The sequence below is a fragment of the Eptesicus fuscus genome, chromosome 1 (assembly GCF_027574615.1).
Source record: "Eptesicus fuscus isolate TK198812 chromosome 1, DD_ASM_mEF_20220401, whole genome shotgun sequence".
Classification (NCBI taxonomy): domain Eukaryota; kingdom Metazoa; phylum Chordata; class Mammalia; order Chiroptera; family Vespertilionidae; genus Eptesicus; species Eptesicus fuscus.
This window is the reverse complement of record NC_072473.1, coordinates 80,889,460-80,914,179: the sequence shown is the minus strand read 5'-3', so window position 1 is coordinate 80,914,179 and position 24,720 is coordinate 80,889,460.

Below are 24,720 nucleotides of genomic sequence, written 5' to 3'. Positions count from 1 at the left end.
ACCTTGCATATGAATAGCTTTTTGTCCTCTTTTCTCTAAGAGTCTTTATATCCATTATTTCATTTGCTCCTCAAAACAACTCCTTAAGATGAATAAAGTAAGTAAAATCCTCCTCCCATTTTACAGATGAGGAAACTGAGGCAGAAAACTGGTTAGTGAATTCCAGAAGGTCACAAAGGTGTCTAGATATGTTTAGACTAGCACCCAAATTTCCTAACTGCGGATTCAAAACTTCCACTAAAACCACAGCACCTCCTTATGCCATAACTGCTTTATACATTTTCCTGAACCTATCCATCATGATGACCTCATGGAAAGAAAAAGTCCTTCTGACAAAACAATATAAAATAATTTGAATCTTTAAAAATCCTCCTTAAATTAAAACTTCTTCTCCCTAGCGTTTTACCTACCACCTTCCCAGTCCTACTGTCATTCACTCAGAAAGTTATAATGCAAACTGCAAAATCTAGTAAGCTATTTGCTTTAGGCACTAAGAGCCTTCTCTCAAATGTCTAATTTATTGATTCTTCCCATTTACAATATAATTTCCTAAATGTGATGTTGCATCCTAGGTGGAAGCCTGGAACAGAAAAAAAGGTATTAGTGGAAAATCTAGTGAAATCTGAATAAAGACTGGCATTTAGTTAATAGCAATGCACCAATGTTAACCTCTTAATTTTATTTATTTATTTATTTATTTATTTATTTATTTATTTATTTATTATTTTTTGTTGTTGTTGTTAATCCTCACCAAAGGATATGTTTCCATTGGTCGTTTAGAGAAAGTGGAAAAGAGAGGGAAAAACAAAGAGAAACATTGATGTGAGAGAAACACATTGATTGGTTGCCTCCTGTATGTGCCCTGACCAGGGCCCGGGCCAGGGAGGAGCCTGCAACCAAGGTACGTGCCCTTGACTGGAATCAAACCCAGGACCCGTTGGTCCACAAACTGATGCTCTATCTTCTGAGTCAAGTTGGCTAGGATAACCTCTTAATTTTGAAATGTGATATAGTCATGTATGGTGTTAATGTTAGGGGAAATTGAGTGAAGGGTGCATGGGAACTCTGTGTATCATCTTTGCAACTTTTTTGTAAAAATTATTCCAAAATATAGAGTATTAAAATATAATTGCAAGGTACAGTAGCTTTGAAATTAACCTGTAATATTTATCCCCAGGAACCAGATGTATTTTTTAATCCTAACCCAAAGATATGTTTTTATTGATTTTGAGGGAGAGAGAAAAGCATTAATCAGTTGCCTCCCACACCCGCCCTGACTGGGAATCAAACCCACAACCTTTTGGTGTACAGGATGATGCTCCAACCAACTGCACCATCTGGCCAGACCAAACCATATGCATTTTTAAAAATTACTATCAGTAGCATATTTTTATTTTCCCCAATTTATTTTTGTATAACTCCCATGTTGATGGGCAGTGGGGAAAAAGGTTAGTCAAGAAAAGAATTAGTGTCCCAAAATCATTTTCAACCTCTCTTTATCCTTTGAAACACTGATCACAGCTGCCAGAAAATACTTCTTAGAGCTGAAAGCACATGGTATCAGTCTGAAGAATAAGCTTTGAATTGACATTGGAAGTTAAATTAAAGGAGTAGAAAGCAGCAGCTGCCTGCCCACTGGCTGAAGAAGATAAACAGTGACTGTCCCATTGCCCACTTCAACCAATAAGCTGCCTGATATTTTCCATAAATCAGTTTACAAGCCATAGACTATGGAATTGAAAGGAAAGGAGATCCTCCAAGCAAATCCCATCTATACTAATGAAAGAGTAATATGCTAATTAGACCGGGAGACCTTCCAGAGACCTTCCAGATGTCCTTCTGGACAAAGCTGGTGGCTTGGCCAGCCTGCAAACCACCCCTAAATGGCCCTTAGCCCCTCACCCAGGCTGGCCATGCCCCCTGCAGGGGGCATGGCCAGCCTGCAAACAGCCATCAGCCCCTTGCATAGGTGCACCCGCCCCCAGCAGGGACCCTCACCATGATGGGGGTGTGGCCAGCTTGCATACCTGCCCAGCCCCTTGCCCAGACCGGCACCAACCCTATGAGAACCCCCACCCTGATTAGGGCATGGACTGCCTGCAAACTGCCCCAGACCCTTGCCCAGGCCAGCCCCGCCCCCCAAGGGGACCCCCACCCTGATCCGGGACCCACTCTAGGACAGACCATCCAACCCCGATCCGTGCACCAGGCCTCTATCTATACTAATAAAAAGGTGATATGCTAATTAGACCGGGAGATCTTCCGGACAAAGCCATAGTGGTGGGGCCAAGGCAGAGGTGGTTAGGTGTGATCAGGCCAGGAGGGGAGGACAGTTGGCGGTTATCGGGCTAGCAGGGGGGGCAGTTGGAGGTTAGTAGGTGGTAGTAGGGGGCAGTTGGGGGTTATCAGGCTGGCAGGGGGGCAGCTGGGGGGCAGTTGGGGGTGAGCAGGCCGGCAGGCAGAGTGGTTTGGGGTGACCAGGCAGGCAGGCAGGTGAGAGCAGTTAGGAGCCAGTGGTCCCAGATTGCAAGAGGGTGCAGGCTGGGCTGAGGGACACCCCCCCTGTGCATGAATTTCATGCACCAGGCCACTAGTATATACTAATAAAAGGGTAATATGCTAATTAGACTGGACATCTTCTGGGTGACCTTCCAGACATCCTTCTAGACAAAGCCACGGTGGCATGGCCGAGGCAGAGGCAGTTAGGGGGATCAGGCTGGCAGGGGAGAGCAGTTAGGGGGATCAGGCTGGCAGGGGAGAGGAGTTAGGGGGATCCTGGATTGGAGAGGGTGCAGGCCGGGCTGAGGGACACCCCCCCCCCATGCACGAATTTCATGCACCTGGCCTCTAGTCTTTAAATAAGTTTGTAGACCATATAAACCACATTTCTTCTTAAATAAAAACATACACACTGTTCACACACAGAATCTCCAGTAAAAATTCTGTTTCCAACATTTTACCTCTAAGTAGCACTTGTCAATATCATGAGGTACTTAACTGTGACAGAAAAAGAGAAATACATTAAGAAATATAAATTGGATGTATGCCGGCACTAATAATGGAGCAACTTTAGTACAGTAAATGTTATTTAGTAAATGGGGAGATAATCTAAAACATGAGTAGATGATTTTAATGGTAATGCTGAGCCAAGAGCCACATTCTTTCTTGAACTTTTTCTACTCCACCTATCTGTCTTATGGGCAAAACCATTAGGGAAAAGAAGAGAAAATAGGCTAAGTGATATACAGTTGACACTTGAACATCATGTTTTAGAACTGGGTCCACATATGTGCAGATATTTTATAATAAATCCATACCTGTAATATTTTCAATCTGTGGTTAAGAATCCACAGATGCAAAGGGTCAACTGTATGCATTGTTCTACACCATTTTATATAAAGGACTTGAGAATCTGGTATCCACGGGGTGGCGGTGGGGGTCCTGGGACCAATACCCCATGGAAACCAAGGGACAATTTAAGTTTATAGGGAGTCAAATGTTACATGCAATTTTTTGACTGTGAAGGGGTCTGCATCCCTAACTCCTTCATGTTCAAGAATCAATTGTACTGTATTTTTACTATAAAGACTATGTTCTTACAAAACAAGTTCTGTGAGATGCCTTTCAGTACCTGGGCTGAGCTGCAGGGAACTGTCCCCATGATTCTCTCCCGCTCAGACCATTCCATTTGACCAAAGACTGCCATGTTTATGGTTTGATTATACAAGGAAAATCCTTTGAGTTTGTATCTGTATAATTTTTGACATATTAACCAATGTATGTTTTCCTTTTAGGTATTTCCTAGGGTTATTCTATTACCCTTCTCCAACTCAGTCTGACTCATTAAAATCAGCCTCCATTGCCTCAGAGTTTGGACATGACAGCATGAATGATGGCAGAAAGAAAAGAGTCAGTGTGTTGGTTTTTAAAGCTCATATAGAAACAAACCAAATACCCATCATTGTGAGTCTGGATGAATAAGCTGGTTAGCAATATGGTATTAAGTGAAAAAAATGATGTCCAAAAATATTTTCATAAGACATGACACACCTCTAATAGAGTTAAAAACAACAATGATTTTAGAAACTAAAAAAAGTACTTTTCATAAGACATGTAGATGCAACAAAATATCAAAAGAAAGCAAGAGAATGATGAGTATGAGATTCAGGAAATTGGTTACATCATGTAAGGATGGCAAGGGAAGGAGGGGTGTGATGAGGGGTGAAACACATGATTATATGTAAAATATTATTAAGGTTCTAACTTTCTAGCCTTTGATTTGAGTAGGGCTGTTTTGGGTACCCAAAGTTATTAAAAATAAATAACTAGCTAAATCATAAGTGGAGCCATATGTAGAGCAATGATAAGGGTGTCTCTTGAAATAAGGACTATGCGAGTCCACTTCTGTGAACCTAAGGACCTATTTAAAAATATTAAATAGCAACAAATAAACTCATAGTGGAGATAATCATTTGGGGCAACAAGTTTTGAGCTTCCTTATCCCTTCGCCTGAGATTCAGGGCATAAACAGTGAATATGGGGGAAAGAGTTTTCTGCGTTCCCACAATACAAATATCTTCCAAAGTGGAGAGTCAGAGAGGCAGTGGAAAAGCTGGCATTGAGTCAGCATAGTGAACCCTGAGTGGGAGTCCTGATTCTAATACTTCTCTGGGTGGAGTCCTGGGGTCAGGAAGAACCGTGGACTTCCCAGCAGGTTTAAAGAGCCCAAAAGGAGACTAATCCTGTGGACCTGAGAAGTGCAAAGGAATAATTACCCACAGCCCAGATTATGTGAGATTGGAATGTCTACAGATAGGCCTGAAGCAACCCCACAATTTCTTGCAGCTCCAAAGAGGCAGAGGAGGGAAATCCTGTGTCCCATGAGCCTGAGAGGCATGGAAGTGGTTGAAAGAGAGCTGGACCTGGAGAAACCCCATGATGGAGAAGACAGGACAATGCAAAAGTGACCTGCTTGAATTCACAGCCAAGGACTAGAAATGATGTTGCACATGCAACCAGATGCCAGCATCTCCCCCATTCTCTATTATCTCCCCAACCACATTCTGGGCAAATTCTGGAAGCTCCTCAGAACCTAGATACAACTCGGGAGAAAGGGGAGGGATCTGAAATGACTGAGAAGACTTGAAGTGACTAAGATTGAGAATCTACTACTGGCCTGAAGAAAGATTTGATATAGAGATCAGAATTGGTTATAGAAGATTTAAGAAAATTACATTTTTTACACAACTGAGCTTGAGGCATAAAACTCCTCCATGCATAAGCTATCCAGTCAAACCTTATGGATATCTGGGAATATTCAATATGGAGGCAGAGCATATCAACAGATTAGCCTGACCTTTGTGCTATAACTGGCCACGTGAACTTGGACAAACCTCTGAGACTCAGTCTCATTTATATAAAATAAGGAACGTGGATAGAAGTCACATCAAGACATAACCCTGCAGTAAATCACTGTGTGACCTTGGACATGTCTCTTTCCTTCTCTGAGTCTCTGGTTCCTCATCTGTAACAAAGGGAATTAGATGTAATCTACATGTTCCTTTTAGCTCCAACAATCTATAGTGTAACTTTCATTTGGACTTCAAATAGACTAGATTCAGTGAATAGTCTTTGGTTACACTAATTATTTATATGAAGGTAACTCTTAAACATTTGACAGCTGAATTGGGATTGTAGAAGGTCATTTATCCAAATCTACAGCGTTTCACTAAGATGTCCCAAAATAGCTGAGTTGTTAATTTTTAACCATTAATATCCAACAGGATTCCTCTGCAGAATTAAATACCACCAATTTTTGTTATTTTTCTAAATATTATTGGCTTGGCTGTCTCTGCTTGAAAACGGTTTCTAGGGTTATGAATATAACCAGACGGTCCTCTTCTAATTCAAACTCTAAAAAGACAAGGTAGGTCTATTTATTTTTTTAGGTGTACATAATTTTTGGCTCCCTGCTTATTCTATTTATTTAGCTGTGAAACACCATGAAGATGGGGAAGTTTGGAGAATGAAACATGGTGGGCACAGATATGGTGAGCAAAGAATCTGGAGATAGGAAATCTGGGGAGATTCCCTATCAGCGTGTGTGGGGGAGGAAAATAGAGGCAGTGGTATATACAATATGTGTAGGCACATGGCCGACGATCTTGAACATGTAGAAACAGAATGGGTAGGACAGCAAGGGATTAAAAACACAGTCTTAGATTCAAACAGAGATGGGTTTGAATCACGGCAGTACTTACTAGTTGTGTGAACTTTCTAATTTGTGAAAGAAGGGATGACAATAAGAGTAGCTACTTCATAGAGCTGTTCTGAGGTCTAAATAGCATCATGCCGGACACACAGTGGTACATAATGAATCGTAGGTAATATTCTGATTATTAATAATCGAAATTTCACAGAATCCCAAAGCTAGAAGGAACTCCTGAGATCACTTAACTCAGTCCCTTGATTGTATAGGTGAGGACACTGAGACCCAGAAAGGTGAAAGGACTTTTCTGAGGGCTTTTTTGCAATGGATTGATCTGGTCTACAGAAGTGGGTTCCTAAGATTTTTCATCACATGGTACATATGTACTTTGGCATAATTGTGATGAGAGTAACGTTGGTCCTTTGTGACTTCCTGCCCCTCATTTGCCCATTCTGGTCTGAGGATAAAGGCCCAGGGGATTCCTATTTAGAGTATATTTAAATCTCTCAGAGCTGGCCTACTATTAGGGAAAATCATGGCAGGTAAGAGTTGCAAAAGCAGCTTCATTAGCAGCCAGAGCTACCTTCCTCTGAGCACACTTTCTGCACACCTACTTTGGGCTAGTGCTTATGCTAGATACCTTGCTCTATACCCAATGAGCCTGCAGCAGTGCCAGTGCTCATGGCTTTGGGAGTACCTTTAGCAGTGAAATAGCTTGTTGTTGTTTTTCTCATGCAGATCATATGGTGCTTTTTCAATGTTTCTCTTCACCACTACAATATCATTTTGTGATGTACTTAGAGTGATATCCAAAATAGTTAATTTCTGGTCCATGATATACAGTAACTAACTAGACTATATGACAGAAGTTCCACTGTCACAGGTTAATGAAGGCTTCTTCTCTACTGGCCAGTAACCTTTAAGCTGTGAATCATGGGGAGAACCCAAGGATCCCAGGGTAGGGGCAGAAGCAGTGGAGTCTTCAGGGAACACTGGAGAAAGTTTGGGTCAGCAGCAATTTACCCAACAGCAAGGAAGTATTCAGTGCTTTAACCATGGTACAACTGTTCTGCAGCATCCTGCTAAATGTCAGCCTAGATGAACTCAGGTAGGGCTTTAGGGCTGGTTCTGACAAAGGGAACCAGCCAGAGCTGGACTGGCATTCTAGAATCTCAAATGTTAGACAACTGTGCCCATGCCAGGTTTCTAAGACAGCTGGACAGAAGCCTGGAACCACCACCTGCTCACAAGTAAACACTTTACAGCAGCACATTGTTCTGAAGGTTGAAAAGTCTTATTGCTGCCACTACCTAGGCATTCAAGGGCATCCTCTGATAAGCACCTAGGGAGCCTTTAGACATTGGACTTAGTACTCTTAGATGAGGAGTATTTTTTGCAATGGATTGATCTGGAATTGTTTTAAATAAGAGCTGAATGGAAAGGCGTAAGTCTGTGGAAAACACCAATATCTTTTTTAACCCTAATCATTTGCCATTTAGTCACTCTCCTTCTCCTTGTCTTAAGTGGTAAGGTGTTTCAAGAAACCACAGAAGCACTGGATCTCAACAATGACTATCCAAAGGCATATTTAGCCCATCTTATTTTTTTTTAAAGCCGAGCTCGTCAAATGGGCTGCCTGAAGATATAATTAAATTAAATGAAATTAATCCCAAGAACTGCTATTATGGGATTGGCTGATTACATAGGTAGCTAAGACCCACTAACTACCATTTTCCCTGCTGGACTCAAACACGACATTTTTGTTATTATGAATAAGTAGCAAGAGCAGAACAGCTCTGTCCACAGAAAGAACTCTTCTTTTCGTGTAGTGTACATTGAGGAGCAGGACAGAATCCTCGCATGTGCTCTGGCCTAATGGTCTCCTCCTTGAATGCTCCTTGCTGTGCTGTGCCACAATTAATCAAGCTTTCTAGGTTTTAGTTAATTTCAGGACCCCAATAAATTGGTTTTTACTGGCATTAGTCCAGCCCTGATAATTTCACAACCATGTGCTTGGAAACTGCTACAAGTTTGCACAGGATTTAGCAAGCAGGGGGCTGGGAGAGAAAGCATAAAAGAAACTCTTGTTTGGCTTAAGTTCCATTAATAGTGGAGAAAGCTGAACTCTAAGTGACAAAAAAACATGGTTGAGCACATAGATTTTGTATCTGGGAGAGGGTTTCTCCGTGTTCTTTATGCCTTCCCCCAACTCTTGCTAGATTTGAAAACAATAAAATTAAATAAACTCAAACTTTAGTTTGACATTTTTCTGTGTCTGATTGTTCTCAAGTTTTTTTGTCTCTGATTTCACAAGAGTCCCTTGAGGAATAAGCACTGGAGCCCATAATCTAGTAAAAGGTTCATTTGGGTTTAAGCTTTTTATTTTTAAAGGTATGATTCTTGGAGATTTTTTTCTATTACAAGCAGTTTTTATGACTGAGAGGTTACCAGGAAAATTCAAAGGCAGTGAGAGGAGGTCCCTAATGAGAATAGATATTTGGTGCTGCCTGTGTAAATTAGCTGTTGTGGAGAATAACCCCAACTACCAAGTTTTGCAAGATTTTGGGGGCTCAGCAAATGTCTCTGGCACTTGGGTTCTAAAATGTTCTGTGGCCAGAAAAAAATCAGGTTGGAATGTTCCAATACGCTAAGTGAGTGGGCACCTACAATATGACTTTGCAATCCAAGATTCTTAGATCTTGTAGTAACCTGAGAAATCCTGGAGTTCAACTCTTGCATTTGACATACAGGGAAACCGAGGCCTGCAGTGACCAGGAGTTAGGAATATGACCCATCCAGACAGAGACAGGACTAGAGCCAAGAGTTACAATTCTAAATTAAAGAATCCGTCCACATTTTGATGTTGCTTCTCTTGTGGCTAGAACATCATATTTTCTTTAATATGAAAAGGGGAAAAAATAAAAATAAACTTGGAAATTTGTTTATAGGACCAATATGAGAGTGACTGTTTAGATTTTCAGATTTTCTTGGCATAATTCCCTGGACATGCAGATTCTCTCTGCTAGGTTTTAAAATCATCCAAACACAGAGAAAACTGGAGATGAGTGTTTGACTGTGTCTACATGATGCCTAAACAGACAGTTGATTCAGTAAAAAAATATTATTCATGTTGCTGGTTTGGCAACACAACTACTTGGTGGACTGAATCTTTCACGTTTTAACTCATTGAGAGGCAGTATGGGGTGGAAGGAAAAGCTCCAGATTGACTGTCACAAAACCTACCTTCCAGACCTAGTTGAGCCACTAACCCTTCTTCTTCTGGGCCTCAGTTTCTCCCTTTGTAAGTTAATCAGATTTGGACAAAGTTGTTTCTATGGTGCCTTAAAATTTGGACCTTCTATAATACTGTTCTATGCATATTCAGTCATTTTCCAGTATAGAATGGAAGACGATGATATCCCTGCTTGTGGTCTTTGCCAACTGCATATGTGTTCTGCAGCTTCACAGTTCTAGTTTAGAAGAGATTTTTGAATGTAATTCTCAGTCTGTTTCCATTTCACTCTCAACTTGACTTCTAAATAGGTAGCTTACTGCTCTTCCCCCTAGTTGCCTTCTCATAAGGATAAAAGGAGTTCAGTATTCAGTTGACAGGCAAAACTTGGCAGTACTGTCAGGGGGCCTGTACTTTATCATCTGACCTCATTAAGCTAGTGCCAACCTTTAATCAGTCCACACCTACTTTCCAGATTACCCATGCCCAAATCTTGGATAATTGGCCTGTGGGATTTTTTAAAAAGAGGTAGTGCCCATTGTCAGATGATTGGATAAAAAAGCTGTGGTGGAGAAACCAAGATGGCGGCATAGGTAAGCACCTATACTTGCTGGCTCTCACAACCACATCAAAACCACAACTAAACGGCAGGACAACTACCACTCAGAACCATACAAAAGCTGGCTGAGAGGAAGTTCCACAACTAGAGAGGTGAAGAAGGCTCATTGAGACCGGTAAGAGGTGTGGAGGCGTGGAAAGTGCTGGCACCTGGATGTGCTGCTTTTTAAACTGGGAGGGTGATACAAGCTCCCGCTTGCTCTGAACTCCAGTTCTGGGTGAGACTCTGGGGGACTCTGGCACATACAGGAAGAAATTGGACTGTCTGGCATCGGGACAGGAATGCAACTCGAGGGCAGCTTACTCTTAGAGGAGCTCACAGCTATCATTGTTCGGAGAACCAGGGACTTCTCCAGTTCTGGGCAGCCATTGGTTTTTGCTCCGCCCCACCCAATTTACAACCCTACCCAAGCTGTGCGCATCGGCTTTTGCATATGAATGGCCTGTCCTTTTGCCTAAACAAACTGCAGCTGGGTCAGAGAGCCCCAGAGATTCCAAAAGAAGGCCCAAGGCCCAGCAGCAGCAGCAGCAGCAGCGGCCTTGCTTCACAGCTGGGCCTCCTCTGGGTACTTCCAAACCCCTTACAAAGAGGAGGAATCTGCAGATGTCTCTGTAGCTCCTGCTGGGTGGCCCCAGACAGTGGCTGACCTTGCACCTCCTTGGAGATCCAAGAGCCAGTGCACCCAGTGGTCAGAGTGAGACCATACCAGATTACAAATCTTCACATCCATAAGAGACACACTCAAGGGGCAGACTCAGTGAGCACCAAAGCCCCACTGAAGCAAGTCCTGCCCCATAAGGGTGTCTCCTGCACAACAGATCTTCCAGAGTAGACATGGCTGGTTATCACAGCCAATTGGCCTGGAGGTCAATTCCTCCCAGTGATACCAACAGCAATCAAGGGTTAACTATAACAAGACTGTGCAAACAGCCCACAAAGGGGTGCACCAAGAGTGTCTACCTTAGGTGACTGGGGAGGTTGAGACACTGGGCCCTATAGGACACCAACCACACAAGGACACTCTATCAACTCAAGGAGACTTAGCAGATACCCAGTACATAGAAACAAATACAGGGAAGCAGCTAAAATGTGGAGACAAAGAAACAAGTCACAAATAAAAGAAATGGATGAAAGCAAAATACTGGATATAGAGTTCAAAACTATGGTTATAAGGTTACTCAAGAATCTCCTAGATACCTCTGAGAAATTTAGTGAGACCCTCAAGGATGTGAAAAAGGACCAATCAGAAATTAAGCATACACTGACTGAAATAAATAATAATATACAGAGATCCAACAGCAGAGTAGGGGATCCCAAGAATCAAGTCAAAGATTTGAAATACGAAGAAGCAAAAAAACACCCAACCGGGAAAGCAAAAAGAATCCAAAAATATGAAGATAGTGTAAGAAGCTTCTGGGACAATTTCAGGCATAACAACATACAAATTATGGGGGTGCCAGAAGAAGAGAGAGAGAGCAATATATTGAAAACATATTTGAAGAAATAATGAAAGAAAACTTCCCCTACCTGGTGAAAGAAATAGACTTACAAGTCCAGGAAGTGCACAGAACCCCAAACAAGAGGAATCCAAAGAGGACCACACCAAGACACATCATAATTAAAATGCCAAGGGCAAAAGACAAAGAGAGAATCTTAAAATCACCAAGAGATAAACAGTTAGTTACCTACAAGGGAGTACCTATACAACTGTCAGCTGATTTCTCAACAGAAACTATGCAGGCCAGAAGGGAGTGGCAAGAAATATACAAAGTGATGAATAGTATGAACCTACAACCAAGATTACTCTACCCAGCAAAGCTATCATTCAGAATTGAAGGTCAGATAAAGAGCTTCACAGACAAGAAAAAACTAAAGGAGTTCATCACCACCAAACCAGTATTATATGAAATGCTAAAGGGTATTTTCTAAGAAGAGGAAGAAAAAGGTAAAGATAAAAATTATGAACAACAAAGTGTCAACAAATACATATCTATCAACAAGTGAATCTAAAAATCAAGTGAATAAAAAATCTGATGAACAGAATAAACTGGTGAATATAATAGAATCAGGGGCATATAAAGGGAGTGGACTGACAATTCTCGGGGAGGAAGGGAGTGTGTGGTGCGGGAAGAGATTGAACAAAAATTTTACACCTATGGATGAGGACAATGGGAGGGGGCAAGGGCATGGGGTAGGGTGAGAACCGGGTGGAGGGGAGCTATGGGGGGGGGGAAGAGGAACAACTGTAATAATCTGAACAGTAAAGATTTATTTTTTAAAAAAGCTGTGGCACATTTATACAATGGAATACTACTAAGCCATAAAAAAGAAGGAAATCTTACCTTTTGGTACAGCATGGATGGACCAGGAAAGCATTATGCTAACTGAAATAAACCAGTCAGAAAAAGACAAATACCATATGATTTCACTTATATGTGGAATCTAATGAACAAAATAACAAAATAGAGACAGACTCAAAAATAGAGAAACCCACTGACAGCTGTCAGACGGGTGGGTTTTGAGGGGCTGGATGAAAAAGGTGAATGGATTAAGTTAAAAAAAAGCCTCATAGACACAGACAACAGTATGCTGATTACCAGAGAAAAGAGGATAGGAGGTAGAAAAGGCTATTGGGGGGGGGGGGATAAATGGTGATGGAAGGAGACTTGACTTGAGATGGTGAACACAATACAATATGCAGATGATGTATTATAGAATTATATACCTGGAACATATATCATTTTATTAACTAATGTCACCCCAATAAATTCAATAAACACTAAAAAGAGAGGTAGGGAACAAGAAAGTAGTGTTGACTTAATGATGGGTTCCATGTCAACTGTTGAATCTGACTATTTATGGTTAATTTCTGACTCTTAGCCTCTGAATAGATCTCTTGGCTCATGCCATTGACCATCACATTTAATTGCTGGAGCTTTTCTGAGTTGATTCAAGCCAGTGATGTTCTGGAGCCAGCTCTCACCAGATTATGAGAGGTGATTGTGCACACATTTTATCAACTCCACATTAAGTGACAACACATTGGTGTTTTGAAATTGGCCATGATGATGATATTTACATAATAGAAATTGGAAATTTCTAAAAATCAGGATGACTTTTCTCCCCAGAGAGCCAGTTGTTAAACAGTTATCACTGTACACCGTGGTTCAAATTCAAATACCTCTAGAATCTAGAAAGGTAATCTGAACAAGTAAAACAGGCCCGAATGGTTACAGTAGGGAATGGTGGGAACTGTGGCTATTAGCAATCACATTTGCTATGTAAAATCAGCAGCTCCATTCTGTTCTAGCCTATGTTACCATGCAGAGATGTCAGCCTAGTGTTGCCAGCAATTTTAATTTTTAAGAGGAACTGAAAACAAATAATTTTGCATGAAATCTCCTAATTATAAAACATTAAGATTGTTTGGAACCAATTCAAACTTTTAAACAAAATCTCTGTTCAGTCCAGGCAAACCATGTGGACAAGCTCTCCTCAGCCTTTAGGTCAGCAATTTGCCATCTTGCTTTCTGGATCCCCTATTTCCTGCTATTATTCCCTGGGTTATAGATCTGATGTTGGGTTGCCAACATTATTTCCTAGTCAGAAGCAAACTTGTTTTCCTTGAGAATTGAAAGTGCAGGGAATTCGGATCTGAGAATATCCAGGTGGCTTCTTTTGATTCTGGCTTGTGTCTTGTTTCTTGTCGATGTGCCATGAAGCTAGAGAAGAGGATCCTAGGCCAAATCTGCATTTAAGGTTTTATTATGTTCTTCCAGCACTTGAACAATACCTGGTGCTTGTACAGCTGGGTGTGAGGAGTGAGTGACTTCCATTTTGACATCAGTCTCTTTACTGTTCCACTTGAAGGCATGTTGGCACTCTGCTCTCCAACTCACTCCTTGACTAGAAGAACAGGGTGGAAAATTGGGCTAATTATTGGTTTTCTCTTCCTGCTTTTATCCCCACTTTTTCTAAAGATAGGCAACCTAAAGCTTGAGGAGCTAATAAGGGACTTTGCTGAATGTGGAATAGCTCTCATGTTTGGACTAAGTAGATGGGGGTAGGGAGAGCAAAGTGAGGATGGAAACAAATAATGAGCACCTACTGTATGTCATGCATTATGCTAGGCACTCCATGTAAATCAGGCTATTGAATATCCACATTATCATACCCCTTTTACACATAAGAAAAGAGTCTTAGAAAAGCAGAATGGCTTATTGAGATTCAGATTCAGGTATACTTGATTCCAAAGCCTTGGCTCTATTGAGTGTACCATGCTACCTACCTAAGGAGAGGTAGATGTTATGGTTAAGGCAATGAAACAGTCATTTCACTGCATTCTGCTGAAAAAAATAGTGGAGGGATCTTCTACCTAGCTTTGGAAAAAAGGCAAATACCCTGTAAAGTTCACTGGGTTCTAGGGAACTATGGGTAGCTTGGGGTCCTACAGTAAGTTATCTAAACAAATGAAATTTAAAGTAATTAAATGTTCTATAGCAATAGAGCTTCTAGTGATACAGTTTCTATCCCACTATATTGCTTTTATAAAAATATACTTTTATTGATTTCAGAAAGGAAGGGAGAGAGAGAGAGAGATAGAAACATCAACGATGAGAGAGAATAATGGATCGGCTGTCTCCTGCATGCCCCCCCACTGGATTGAGCCCACAACCCGGGTATGTGCCCTGACTGGAATCAAACCGTGACCTCCTGGTTCATAGGTTGATGCTCAATAATTGAGCCATACCAGTCAGGCTATATTGCATTTTTGTATGCACAGTGTAACACTTGAACATATCTCTAGTTCATGTCTTAACATCCTTAGTTAATAAGTTTTACACAACCTTTGTAAGACTGCTCAAAAGTGCAGTTGAATTATAAATCTTCAATCAGAAGAGGACGTACTTATTTAATGCTTTGCCCATTTGACTCATTTTCATAGTAATAGTAGGTACAATACTTTTGGATTAAGAAATGCACCCGCTGTAATCATTTAGATATTTACTACCATCCTGAACACTATAATGAGTTTATCTTGATTTTTAAAATAAATATGTTCCTGAAATTTTCTATAAACCAAATCTTGCTTTTTGCAAGGCCTTTAGGATAACTCTGGAGATGTGCTCCATTGGGAACAGAATCAGTTAAAATGCTCCCAAAATGTCATAAAATCACTTAAAAGGAAAAGCAATTCTATAAAATATATTCAGATATAACACAAAACGCAAATAAAAATACCTTGACATATTTTTATTTGATACAGTAGCTGAAAGGCATAAGTGGAAGATGACAGCTTAATTAAAAAGAATACATTGAACCAAAAGATAACTGCTTCTATTAACTCTGTTTCTAAGATTTTCTAAACTACCCTGTTTACTTCTCTGGTTTTCATAAATTTCTAGGAAACAGAATTGTTCTCACTCTTAGTATTAGTCAGGATTAGCCAGGTTATACTGCAATAATAGGCAACCTCTTGAAACCTAACACTCAAAGTTTAATTCATCACTACCTTTAGACATCCAAAATGATAAGTTTACATGGGGGTTTTACTTATCTTAGACACTCTGAAACCCAGGCTTCATTTCAACACATGTATTCATGATTCCCGTGGTAGTGGAAGGAAATGGGGCAAATCATGCACCGGCACTTAAATTTTTCATCCAGAAGTGACACATCACTTATTTTAAGATTTCACCAGCCTGTAGGTTCGGGGTGAAATCAGCTCTCCACCATCCCCTGAGGGGTCTCAGATTGCAAGAGGGCGCAGGCCAGGCCGAGTGACCCCACTGGTGCACAATCAGGGTTGGGGAGGGACATGGTGGTTGGCAAGCTGGGGAGGGACCGTGGGAGGACTCCAGGGCATGTCTGGCCTGACTCACTCAGTCTCAATCGGCTGAACCCCAACAGCAAGCTAAACTACCTGTAAGAGCATCTGTCCCCTAATGGTCAGTGCACGTCATAACGAGCCATTGAGTGGCCTTAGCATTCATTAGCCTATTATGCTTTGATTGGTTGAATGGACAACCGGAAGACCGGACACTTAGCATTATATAGGACATCAAATCATCACGTTCTACACCTTAAACAAACATAATTTTATCCATAAATTATATCTAAAAGAAGCTGGAAAAAACAAATAAGTATAATGAGTATGAGTACTGTAACACAAAGTATACAAGAACAGCACACAACAATCAACTGCATTAATATATACTAGTAGTGCATATTGGAAACTGAATTTTAAAACAAAATAATATTTAAAACTGCTCCAAAGAAGATAAATATGTAGGTATGAATCTAAGAAAACATGTAAAGGATCTATATACTGAAAACTAAAAAGCACTGATGTATGAAATCAAAGAAGACCTCAATAAATGGAGAGACATACTGTGCTCACAGATTGAAGGAATCAATACATTAAACTTGTCATTTATTCTTAAATTGATCTATATGTTTAATGCATTCTTATCCAAACCCAATAAAGGTTTTTGTAGACATAGATGAGCTTATTTTGAAATTTATACAGAAAAGTCTGAGGCTTAGTTTAGCTGAAACAATCTTGAAAAAGATTGAAGTGAGAGGAATTAAGAGTGATTAATATTAAGGTTTATTATATGTCTACAATAATCAAACTGAGTGTTGTTGATGGAGGGATAAACACACAGAACAAAATAGAGAAACCAGCAATAGACCCATACAATGCCTAACTGACATTTAATCAAGTTGTAAAAACAATTAAATGGAGGAAAGATTGTTTTTAATGATGCTGGAGCAATTGGACATTCGTAGGTAAAATGTGAACCTCTATCTAAATTCCACACCTTATATAAAAATTAACTCTAAAAGGATCATAGATTTAAATGTAAAAATTAAAACTATAACACTTAAAAATAGGAGAAAATATTTGGGATCTATGGCTAGGCAAAGAGTTCTTAGACTTAATATCAACACAATCAATAAAAGCAAAAATTAATAAATTGGACCTCATAAAATTAAATTTTATTCTATGAAAGCCTATGGGAAAAGAATGAAAAGACAAACTACAGTCTGGGAGAAACCATGTCTATAACAAAAGATTAATATCTAGAATATATAAAGAACTCTCAAAATTCAACTGTAAGAAAACAATCCAATTAGATAATTTGCAAAACATATTAAGAGACATTTCACCAAAGAAGATATATAGACATCAAATAAACACAAAAATATATAGTAGATATCATTAGGTATTAGGGAAATGCAAATTAAAACTTAAATGAAATACCACTTTAAACCTATCAGAATGGCTAAAATATAAAATAATGACAAAAAATACTCACGAGGACACAGAAAAATGGAATCTCTCATGCATTGCTGGTGGGAATATAAATAGTGTAACCAATCTGAAAAAGCACAGGGCAGTCCTTAAAAAACTAAATGTGCACTTACCATACATTCCTGAAACTACACCTTTGGGTATTTATCCCAGAGAAATGAAAATTTGTGTTCATGCAAAATCTTTAGACACATGTTCATAGCAGTTTTATTCATAACTGCCAAAATCTGGAATCAACCCAGATATCCTACAACAGATGATTGGTTAACAAAGCTGTGATACATCCATACCACTGAACACTGCTCAGCAACAAAAGAAACAAAACCTTGTATCTGGTCAACTTGAATGGATCTCCAAAGAATTGTATTGAGTGAAAAAAGCCAATCTCAAGTGAATACATAGGGTATAATTCCATGTAATACTTTTTTTTCCAATTAATTTTATAGTGTTTTATTTTAAATTATTTTGGTATTATTTTTAATGTATTTATTTATTTTTATTTTTCAATTACAGTTGACTTTTAATATTATTTTATACTAGGGGCCCAGTGCACAAACTCATGCACCTTGAAAGAACTGTGGGCTGCGAGGCTGTGGTGGGCACAGAGGCAGGTCTTGGCCCATCCTCCACACCCCCATCCGGCCCTTCCCATCACAGCTCCCAGTCCCCTGTCTGCTGGCAGCCCCACTCCCGCCGCCACCCCCATGCGCTGACAGCACTGGACCCGCTCGCACTCGCTGACTGCATAGAGCGGTTGGGCCTGTTGCCAGCAGCAGGTGCGAGCAGTGGCTGTTGCCCTGATCGCCCCTCAGGAGCAGCTCTGAGCACTGGCAGTGGGTGTGAGTGGTGGCTCCAATGCCAGCTGTGGGTGCAAGCGGGGCCAGTGCTGGCAGAGGGTGTAGGCACTGGCACCAGGCATGAGCACCCGGCGGGACCACCGTGCATGAGAGCAAAGAATTTTCAGTAACCACCAGAGGCTCGCCCCAATGACAGCGACTGGCGCCCTGCCTTGGTCTGGCGCCCCCACTCACCTGCTCCTCCATCCTGCCTCGGCCTATCCCTGCCATGTTCCGCGCTTTGCCACCTGCTGCTGACACCAGCTATGTTCCGTGTGCGCTCCCTGGTGGTTAGCGCACATCATAGCAACCGGTTGTTTGGTTGTTCTGCTGTTTGGTCAATTTGCATATTAGGGTTTTATATACACTGTGTGGCCAGATTATTATGTCCACCTGATGTTTGTAGGCAAATTAGCTGTACACTGCATTGTATGGGATATGGAAACTGAAGGCGTGTTTGAACACCTTTGCTGTCTGCAGTTACCAAGATAAAACGTCTCCAATTCACACAGGAACACAAGGATTGGACAGTCGAGCATTGGAAAAAAGTCATGTGGTCCGATGAACCACATTTCCAGTTGCATCATGCAGATGGCAGAGTGAGAATTTGTCAGAAACAGCATGAAAGCATGTACCCCACATGCATGAGTACAACCCTTCAAGCTGGTGGGGGCAGTGTTATGGTTTGGGGCATGTTTTCCTGGCATGATTTGGGCCCTTTAATTCGTGTGTAACAATGTCTGAATAGCACAATATACCTAAGTATCATTGCTGATCAAGCTCATCCTATCATGTTGATGGCGTATCCCAATGGAGATGGCTTCTTCCAACAAGACAATGTGCCATGCCACAGTGCTCGTATTGTGTAGGAGTGGTTTCAAGAACATGAGGGAGACTTTACCTTGCTTAGGTGGCCACAATCACCAAATCTCAATCCAATTGAGCATTTGTGGGACGAAGTTAAAAGAGCCATCAGGCAGCTCGTTCCACAATAATCAAATCTCATAGAACTGGACAGTGCTATTCATCAGGCATGGTGTCAGATTCCTCGCATCACCTTTCAACATCCCGTGGAGTCAATGCCAAGAACAATCGCTGCAGTATTGAAGGCAAAAGGTGGCCAACGAAGTACTGATGGGGTGGTGGGGTGGTCATAATAATCTGGCCACTCAGTGTGTGTGTGTGTGTGTGTGTGTGTGTGTGTGTGTGTGTGTATATATATATATATATATATATATATATATATATATTTATTTATTTATTTATTGGAGGCCTGGTGCATGAATTCATGCATGGGTGGGGTCAGGCCAGCCTGGCGAGAGGGAGGGGACATGGGTTATTGTCTGGTCTGCCTGCTGGTTGAACTCCTGGTCGAGGGGACAATTTGCATATTAGACTTTTATTATATAAGACATACACTGAGTGGCCAGATTATTTTGCATTCAGAGATCATAATAATCTGGCCACTCAGTGTGTATATATATATATATATATATATATATATATATATATATACTAGAGGTCCAGTGCACAAAATTCATGCAGTGGGGATGTCCCTCAGTCCGGCCTGCACCCTCTCCAACCTGGGACCCCTCAGGTGATGTCCTACTGCCAGTTTAGGCCCGATTCCACAGGCCCGAACCGGCACTCAGAGATCCCTCTCACAATCCGGGACTGCTGGCTCCTAACTGCTTGCCTGCCTGCCTGCCTGATTGCCCCTAACCTCTTCTGCCTGCCAGCCTTATCACCCTCTAACCCAGGGGTCCTCAAACTTTTTAAACAGGGGGCCAGTTCACTGTCCCTCAGACCATTGGAGGGCCAGACTATAGTTTAAAAAAAAACTATGAACAAATTCCTATGCACACTGAACATACCTTATTTTGAAGTAAAAAAACAAAGCGGCAAAAACACCCGCATGTGGCCCGCAGGCTGTAGTTTGAGGACGTCTGTGCTAACCACTCCCCTGCCAGCCTGATCAACACCTAACTGCTCCTCTGCCAGCCTGATCACCCCCAACTGCCCTCCCCTGTAGGCCTGGTCACCCCCAACTGCCCTCCCCTGTTGGCCTGTTTGCCCCCAACTGCCCTCCCCTGCCAGTCTGGTTGCCCCCAACTGCCCTCCCCTGCTGGCCAACTTGTGGTGGCCATCTTGTGGCAGCCATCTTGTAATGACGTGAGGGCATGAGGACAACCTAGGCTTTTATTAGTATAGATAGATTAGTTTCAGGTGTACACCATAGTAGTCAGAAAATTATACACTTTACAAAGTGATCCCTCTGATAATTCTAGGACTCACATGGTATCATACATAGTTATTAAAATATTATTGACTATATTCCCTATGCTATACTTTACATCCCCATGACTATTTTGTAATTCAAATTTGTACTTTTTAATTTCTTCACCTCTTTCACCCAGCCCTCAATCCCCCTCCCACTTGGCAACCCTCAGTTTGTTCTCTGTATCTTTCAGTCAGTTTCCGTTGGTTTGCTCATTTACATTTATCGTTAGATTCCACATATAAGTGAAATCATATGAAATTTGTCTATCTCTGCCTGACTTATTTTACATAGAATAATACCCTCTAGGTCCATCCATGTTGTCGCAGAAGGCAAGATTTCATTCGTTTTTATAGTGGAGTCATATTCCATTGCATACATGTACCACGTCTTTATCCACTCTCTATTGATGGGCACTTGTGTTGCTTCTATATCATGGCAATTGTAAATAATGCTGCAATTAACATAGGGGTGCATGTATCTTTTTGAATTAGTGTTTTTTATTTTATCAGATATATACCCAAAAGTGGAGTTGCTGGGTCAAAAGGTACTTCTATTTTCAATTTTTGAGGAACCTCTGTCCTCCACAGTGGCAGCACCAGTCTGCATTCCCACCAACAGTGCATGAGGGTTCCCTTTTCTCCACATCCTCACCAGAACTTGTTGTTTATTGATTTATTGATGATAGCCATTCTGACAGGTGTGAGTTGATATCTCATTGTGATTTTAATTTGTATTTCTCTGATGATTAATGATATTGAGCATCTTTTCATATGTCTATTGAAGATCTGTATGTCTTCTTTGGAGAAATTTTCATTCAGGTCTTCAGCCAATTTTTTTATTAGATTGTTTCCATTTTATTTTATTATTCTTTGTGTTAATTTGTATGAGTTCTTTATAAATTTTGGATATGAACACCTTATGGGATGTATCATTGCTGAATATATTCTTTAATTCAGTAGGTTGTCTTTTCATTTTGTTGATGGTTTACTTTGCTGTGCAAAAATATTTTCATTTTATGTAGTGACATTTCTTTATTTTTTCTTTTGTTTCCCTTGCTCAAGGAGATACATCAGAAAAAAATATTACTAAAAAGGAATGTCAAAGTTTACTGCCCACATTTTCTAGAAGGTTTACAGTTTCAGATCTTACATTTAAATTTTTAAGCCTTTTTGAGTTTATTCTTGTATATGGTATAAAAATTGGTCTAGTTTCATTTTTTTGCATTTGTCTGTTCAAATTTCCCTACACTGTTTATTGAACAGACTGTCTTTATCCCATTGTATATTTTTGCCTCATTTGTCATAGATTAATTGGCCATATAGGTGTGAGTTTATTTCTGGGCTCTCTACTCTGTGCCATTAATCTATGAATCTGTTTTAAACAATACTGTGCTGTTTTGATTACCATAGCCTTGTAGTATAGTTTGACATCAGGTAGCATGATAGCTCCACCTTTATTCTTCTTTCTTAAGATTGCTATGGATAATCTGATTCTTTTGTGGTTCCATATAAATTTTAGAATTATTTGTTCTAGTTCTGTGAAAAAAAATGTCCTTGGTATTTTGATAGGGATTGCATTCAACCTACAAATTGCTTTGGGTAGTCTGAGCATACTAACGATGTTAATTCTACCTATCCATGAGTACAAAAAATGCTTCCATTTATTTGTATCTTCTACAATTTCTGTTTTCAATGTCTTAAAATTTTCTGTGTACAGGTCTTTTAACTCCTTAGTTACATTTATTCTCAAGTTGTTGTTTTTTTGTTTTGTTTTTTGATGCAATTGTAAATAGGATTATTTTCTTGATTTCTCTTTTTGGTTATGCATTCTTTGTGTATAAAAATGCAACTGAATTCTGAATATTAACTTTGTATACTAATACTCAACTGAATTCATTTATTAGTTCTAGTAGCTTTATTTTGGGGGGATAATATTTGGTGTTCTGTATATATAGTATCATCTCATTACAACTAATGATAGTTTTACTTTTCCTTTTCCAATTTGAATGCCTTGTATTTGTTTTTCTTCTCTGATAGCTGTGGCTAGGACTTCCAACACTACTTTGAATAAAAGTAGAATTAGCCCTAGCTGGTTTGGCTCAGTGGATAGAGCATTGGTCTGCAGATCAAAGGGTCCTGGGTTTGATTCTGGTCAAGGGCCTGTACCTTGGTTGCAGGCTCCTCCCTGGCCTGAGCCCTGGTCAGGGCTCATGCAGGAGACAACCAATTGATGTGTTTCTCTCACTTTGATGTTTCTCTCTGCCTTTCCCTTTCTCTTCTACTCTCCCTAAAAACCAATGGAAAAATATCCTCAGGTGAGAATTAATAAAAATAAAACAAAACAAAAAAGTGGTGAAAGTGGACAACCTTGACTTATTTCTAATATTAAGGAATATGCTTTCTGGTTTTCCCATTGTGTATGATGTTAGCTGAGGGTTTATTATACACTAGAGGTCCAGTGCATGAATTCGTGCATGGGTGGGGTCCAGAGGCCCGCCCCGACCTGGCCTGATTGGGCCGGGCTGGCTGGGGCAAAAGACATGGAAGGTTGGTGGTCCAGCCCCACCCCCGATCAGGGTGGGGGAGCCAATTTGGAGTGAGGCCAGCCAGGGGAGAGGCTGAGGGGAGGGGCCGTGGGTGGTTGACCAGCTGGACCTGGCCCCTATTCAAACTCCTGGTCAAACTCCTGGTAGAGGGGACAATATGCATATTAGCCTTTTATTATATAGGATAGCCTTTATTATGTTGAGGTCTGTTTCCTCCATTCCCACTTTGCTGTTAGTTTTTTTCATAAATGGATGCTGGATATTGTCGAATGCTTTTTCTGCCTCTATTGATATAATCATATGATTTTTGTCCTTTATCTTGTTTATGTAGTATATCACTGATTGATTTGTGGATAATAAAAGAACCTTGTATCCCAGGAATAAATCCTACTTGATCATGGGGTATTATCCTTTCAATGTATTGCTGAATTTGATTACCTAATATTTTCTTGAGGATATTTGCATCTATGTTCATCAAGGTTATTGGTCTATAATTTTCTTTTATGTAATGTCTTTGTCTAGTTTTGGAATCAGGGTAATGGTGGCTTTGGAAAAGAAACGTGAGTCTTGCCACCTCTTGAATTTGTTGGAATAGTTTTAAAAGGATGTGCTAGTTCTTTGAATGTTTTATAAAATTTACCTGTTTATTGGTAGGTTTTTTATTAGTGATTTAATTTGATGGGTAGTAATAGGTCTGTTCATTTTTCATTTCTTTTCAACTCAGTCTTGGAATACTGTATGTTTCTAGGAATTTATTTCTTCCAGATTGTCTGATTTATGGACATATGTTTGTTCCTAGCATTTTCTTTTTTAAAAATACGTTTTTATTGCTTTTACAGTAGAGAGGAATGGAGAGGGAGAGAGAGAGAGAGAGAGAGAAACATCAATGATGAAAGAGAATCATTGATTGGCTGTCTCCTGCACGCCCCACACTGGGGATTGAGCCTGCAACCTGGGCTTGTGCTCTGACGGGGAATCGAACCATGACCTTCTGGTTCATAGGTCTACGCTCAACCACTGAGTCACATAGGCCAGGCTCTTAGCATTTTCTTAAATTCCTTTGTATTTCTGTGGTGTCAGGTGTCACTTCTCTTTCATTTCTGATTATATATATTTGAATTCTTTTTTCCCCCTTGATAAGTCTAGTTAAACATTTATCAATCTTGTTTACCTTTTCAAAGAACCAGCTCTTGGTTGTTTCAATGATCTTTTGTATTGTTGCTTTAGACTCTATTTCTTTTATTTCCACTTTGATCTTTATTATTTCCTACCTTCTACTCACTTTGGGCCTTGTATTTTGTTCTTTTTCTAGTTCCTGCAGGTTAATGTTAGATTGTTTGTTTTTTTCTTGTCTCTCTGGTAGGCCTACATTGCTATAAATTTCTCTCTTACGACTACTTTTACTATGTCCTATAGATTTTGTGTTGTGTTTTCATTTTCATTTGTTTCAAGTTATCTTTGTATTATTCCTTGATCTTGTTTTTATCCCATTCATTGTTTAGTAAAATGCATTTAGCCTCCATATCTTTGTGTGTTTTTCAGTTCTTTTCTTGTGGTTGATTTCTAGTTTCATACTATTATGGTCAAAAAAGATGCTTGATGTTATTTCAATCTTCTTAAATTTCTTGAGACTTGTTTTGTTTTCTAATGTTGTCGATACTAGAAAATGTTCTATGTGCAC